Genomic DNA, 6,000 nt, shown 5'->3' on the forward strand with positions numbered 1-6,000 from the left:
ACCTGGATGCTCAATCCGCTGTCCTTGATAATTTTTTGTAGCTAGATCCAAACAGAGACCACAAGACTGGGCAAGAAGCACTGGGGCTTTGGACCCTAAGCCCTGGGGACCACGACTGGATCCTCTGTGAAATTTGGGATGTCCAGTGTATCTTTGTCCTTGAGTCTACATCAGTGCTCCTTAAACTTGAGTGATAATTGAACTGGAGTTAAAAGGAAAAATAATCCTCATGGATCCCATATTTTCTTATAAATTCTTATTAAAGTATTAGTTAAATATGCATAAAAATTAGGAATAAATAATTTAATCAATCTTCTGCAACTATAAAAATAAGTAAGGAATACTGAATACACTGAAAAACCACAAACCAGTAAGAATCAAGTAATAATTATTAACTGCAGTTCATGAAGCTCTATCATAGAAATTAAATCACTTGTAATGTGATTATGATTGTAACTTCTCTTGTATGAGTTTTTTTGAGTCCACTAGGCTATAGTGAGTTTGATGACTCACTTCTAATCATCACTATTCTCTGTTTGTTCTATTGTGAGGTTTATATTTGAGCAGATACCAAGTCATCAGTTAATCATCACATGGCACAAGGCATCAATTACATATAAGCCAATCTTGCTTCTTTCTTTAGTAAGCCGCAATGGTTTAAGGAATAGCACAGGGTATTGGTTACAAAGGTGGACCTAGGTGTTACATGCCTTCCTTGAGTTTGAGCCCTATCCTTATCACTTACCAGCTATGCATCCTTAGGCTCAGCTAATAAGTGTTCTATGATTTTTCTTCATCTCTAATGTAATACTTTATCTCACATTGTGAGGATTAATGAGATATGCATGTTAAACACTTAGAATCCCTAGCACATAAGAAGTACTCAATATAGTCCCTAGTATGCTTATTATAGAGCAAGTTCACTGTGAACTGGTTATAGCTTGTTTGCAGCTGGTGATACAGAACACACTCAGATGCAACAAGTTAAATAAAGTAGATTTATTACCTACAAACAAGCAGAAAGGGAAAAAAGAAGCCTAGGATATGTTGTGAGACAGTCTGCCAAAGTTCAAGGAACCTACCTGGGGCACATGGAGCCTCAATTCCATGTGTCCCACTTGTGCTATAGCTGAAGGACCCAGAAAGGCAGCCAGTTCTAGATTACATACCTCAGGGGCAATGTGGCTCACTAAGAAAAACTTCGAAGAACATCCTGCTTCCAGAGGACAGAGGAACAAAGCCTGAGCTGTACTAGGCAGTTCTTGCCTAACTTAAAATGTTACATTCCCTAGGAGGGACAGGAATAAGGCTGGGCTGTTCCATGCAGTTCCTCCCTTTCTCAGGATATTGCATTCCCAGCACATTCTAGTTATTCTTAAGAGCTACAAGCAAGAAAGAAGGGGAGAACTTGGTCAGTCCAAGGCCACCTGGAGAACAGTTCTGCACTTATATAAATATTTTAAGACTTTGCTTGGAATAAAAATACAACATTACAGATTTCTTATAGATAAGTATTCAATTTCTAAAAAGACCTAGTTTTAGAGACATGAACCTACACTAAAACCAGAAGAAGTGGCCTCCTTGAACCCTTTTGCTTTTCACAACATAATATGAGCCCTCTTGATTGTGGCTTTTAATCTTTCAAGCTTCGTATTTTATTTTTAATAGTGGAAGTTTTGGTAATACACTTTAAGAGATTAAAAGGTGACAATTGCACATATTTACCAAAGTATACAGTGTTGTCCAATATGGGGTCTGACAACACTGTATATTTTGATAAATACATGCAATTCAGTTTTACTCCTAGAGAGGAAACACACTGTAATAATGGCACCTGTCAGATAGAACAGTGAGCTAAAAAAAAGTTTGTGTGACATGGTGTAGAGGGGTAAAGGGCACTCAGTCTTCTGTAGGTAGGAGGCATTGACAACATTCAGCTGATGCCAGAGAAATGTCATGAGTTTAGTGGAACATAGAAGGTCTCAGCCTTGGGGTTATATAAGTACATGGTCAGTGCAGTAAGCTGTTCTACACAAATGGTGACAGAATACTAATCATTTTAAGAATATAAGAACCATATGTATCTTCGGTAAGAGTGGAAATAAATTGTGCACATTGACCAAAGTTTGGCAGAGAGCTCAGCACAAAGCCCCATGCTGGGGCCCATAATTTGAGGATCACCTCTGCCCTAGCTCCACAGTTCTCAACCTTGGCTGCACAATACAGATATCTAAGGAACTTTTAAAAAATGTACTAATGTTTGGACACACTCCAGACATTGTCAATTGATTAATATGATGAGTGGCTGAGGATCAGTGCTTTTTAAACTCTTCCCAGGGCTTCTCATGGGCAGTCAGGGTTGAGAAACAGATTAATGTTTCTGTTGAGAAACAGAAACATTACAGATATTATTACTATACTGGTAAGAAGAAAAAGGGAGTGGTGGACTTAAGGAAGCTTGTGCCAAAGAAGACAAAGGGCATTTTGCTCCAATTCACCTTATGTATACTTCTTCCAATAAAACTGTATCATTTAGTAATGGGGATAGTGTTCACTTATGCTTGTATTATGTAAATTCTTTTCTGAAGATAGGAGAGGAATCTCCACTCTCCTCAAAAGATAGAGTGATCTGCTAATAGACTTCTGGTCAACTCTAGAAGAATATTTAAGAGAGCACATATTGGCTGAACTCCTCTTAAGAACAAGACATTGGCAAGTGTAATGAGTGGGAAAGAAGCCATATAAATATAATCCTGGGGAGAGGGGCTTATTCATCACAAAATGATTTTAATTATGAAAACTGCAAAATAACCTAAATGTTATTCAGCAAGAAAAGCAGATCAAAAAATTATGGTGTTTAACACAATGGAACACTGTAGTTAACATGTACGAACTGAAGCTACATGTCTCAAAATAATTATCAAAGTATGAAGCAAAAAGGTAAGTGGCAGAATCATATGTACTACATGTTAATAATGTGCCCTTTAGATAAAGTTTGAAAACATGCATGATAGCAGTGTATACTGTTTTTGGATATAAAATGGAATAAAAGAGAAAATATGCATGAAACTATTTATACCAAATTTGGGATGGAGGTAACTTCGGGCCATGTAAGCTCCATGAAAGTAGGGGCTTTCTTTCATTTACTGATGTGTGCCCAAACCTAGGACACGGCTTAGGACTTAGTAATGACTGATAAATATTTGCTGGCTAAAGCAATAAATTAATGGAATCAGGGATGGATTTATAAGGTCTTCAATTGTAAACAAGACTTTTATTAAAAAAACATGAAGTTTGGCAAAATGTAAACATGTGACAGAACTTGATGGGTACATGGGTGTCCATTAGGTTATTATTTTGGCCTTTTCTAGTGGCTTGAAATATTTCATTAACATTTTTTAAAAACAGAGTAGATGCAGAACAGACAGGAATTAGTGCAATTGGAAACATGGTAAAGGAAAGAGAGGATTTGATGACAGATTTTAAATCTATATTGACTGGAGAACAGCAGTGCCTTTTAAGAGCTTCAACTACTAGATAAAAATCAGGAATGAGATTGAGGGAGGCAATAGCACTCCTATTTTAGATGCATGATATTTAAAATTCTGGCTGAATTTCATCTAGAAATGTCCCCAAACCCACTGAAAATGCTCATTCTGACATCAGTAGTTTTGGGGGAAAAAAAGTCACAGGATATAGTTTAAGAACTTCACCCTCATTTTTTCCCAAAACACGTTTAGACAACAAAATTGGAAGCTGAAAAATTCGTCCCTGGAAATGCAATATTAATGAAGGGACCTGCCATTTGAGTCAAAATTGATATCTGATTGCCTTACAAAAGAAGGGATAAAAATTCTTTGCACGTAAAGATGGCCATGCTCTTCTGGGTCCTTGGAGCAGGATTATCTTGGGCCAGCACATAATTGGCCTGCACAAATAGTACAGGCCTCCATCAAATATTTTTAGGTTTAATTTCTGCCTGTCCTTCCCCTCCCCATCTTCAAATGATGAGTGAGTCCACCAGAGACAGAGACCAGACAAACCTTTTGTGCTTAGTTATCTGAATTTGGTCCTCGGGGCTGTACTTCAGCAGTCTGACTCTTAGCAGTAGGGCATTAAGTCAGGATGGAATATAAACTCTTCCACGAGAGTCAAGAGTCCTGAATTCTTGTCCTGATTCTGTCACAAATCATCCGGTAAGCTTGGATACGTTTCTTAACAACTTTGAGTCTTATCAAGGACTTGATCTTGAAAAAATCTCTATGGCAGGTATGAGAAATAGATTGCATCTTCAGTGCCTTTGTTAAGGAATTTATAGTAGCTGCTTGGAAAAGTGTATCTAAAAGAATCGAGAGATGGTGTTTGGTTCCCATGAAAAAGTGGCGATGATTGATTAGCACTGTCTGGTCAGGGGACTGGAGTGGTGATTAGCACTGTCTGACACGGGCCAGGTCTGGATCTGTGGTCAAAGGATAGTCCTGTGTTTGGCCTTCTTGAGCTAGAGCATTCTATAAATGCCAATTTTCAAGGGGTTAAGAAGGCACAGGGAAAGTTTCCAGTAGGGGCAGAAAATCATTACTTACACTACTTTAGCCCCATCTTATTTCCACAAAATACACAAGTTCCCCTCCTGACAGATGAACAACAGTGAACACTAGAGAGGGTAAACAAAACAGAACAAAACAAAACAGAGTATTCACCCAAGGATGAATCTCTACATGAAATCTGTGGGATTTTCTCTACGTTCAATCTGCAGCGCCATCTACTGAATTGGACAGAAAATAATGCAAAGGTACCAGATACTGTGCTAGATGCTTCAGCCATATTAGCTGACTACACCTCCTTACAGCCTTGTGATGTTATCCTTGTTTTACAAAGGGGGAAGTTAGGAGTTGAGAGAGTTGAAGCAACCTGTACAAAGCATATAGTTAGAAAATGGCAGTGCTGGAATTAAAACCTAGGCCTGCCTGATTCCTAAGCTCATGCTATTCCCACTGAATTATGTGGCCTCTCAATCGATCATTTTGGTTTTCACATGGTTGAGGTCAAGAGCTTCTGCTTGACAAGGAGAGTCACAAGAGCTCCCCTTTTCAGTTGACCTTTCCCTGGGATAGAGACACTTTAATGGTTCTTCTTGGAGAAGCAAGTGATTTGTTCCTTTGAATGTTGGAAATTGTGTCCTGTTTGTGATGTGTGGTCTTTGTGTGTCACTCCTCAAAAACACAGCCACCTACTACTCCTACAGCTGGCCCTGTTTTGAGGAATACTTGGAGAGAAAGAATGTCTCCAAGAAATTCTTAATTTGCATAAGATATGTCACCTCTAGGTCTCTACTAGGCTCTGGGTTTCTTAGCCATGAAAGCAGAATTCATGACTCAATTATCTGGGATTCAATTTTCAAAGTCTCTCTCTTGAAGAGATCACAGATTTTGTACCTTACCGATAAGAAACAAATATTCAAGAATGGGTAACTCTAGAAGGTCACTTGTCCAGTGCTGTTTTTTAGGAAGACTACTTTGGGTCCTTTATATCTAAAAGTTGGTTGAGAGCTGCCCTTCAGAATAGGGGAGAGGAGGACAAGGTGGGTTCTTTGGATCCTGGATGTGTCCTTCATTCTCTGTGCTTCTGTGGCTCAGTTTCTTCACATGTCAACAGGAAATAATATATCTTACATCTTCAGGCTGAACTGAGTACCAAATGAGATCCTGGATATTCCATTCTCTCATTCCAAACTGTTATGGGTCTATAAACCCCACAAAGACAACTATACAGGAAAGCAGGTGACAAGAGAAGCGTATAGAGGAAACTTGAGTGCTTGCCCCATGTTGTAGAATTCATTTTGTACTGCCCCCTGGCTTCAACTCTTCAGGTTGTGAACTTAAAAAAGGAGGATGAAAAGGTTTGAGGAGACGGGAAGAAAGCTTAGACTTTGGATTAGAAATATTATTATGAAACATTATGAAAATAATTGTATTTTTTTCATCCCAATTGTATGCTTGG

Source organism: Aotus nancymaae, unplaced genomic scaffold (genome assembly GCF_030222135.1).
Source record: "Aotus nancymaae isolate 86718 unplaced genomic scaffold, 86718_ANA_hifiasm-v0.15.2.pri h1tg000010l, whole genome shotgun sequence".
NCBI classification, from domain to species: domain Eukaryota; kingdom Metazoa; phylum Chordata; class Mammalia; order Primates; family Aotidae; genus Aotus; species Aotus nancymaae.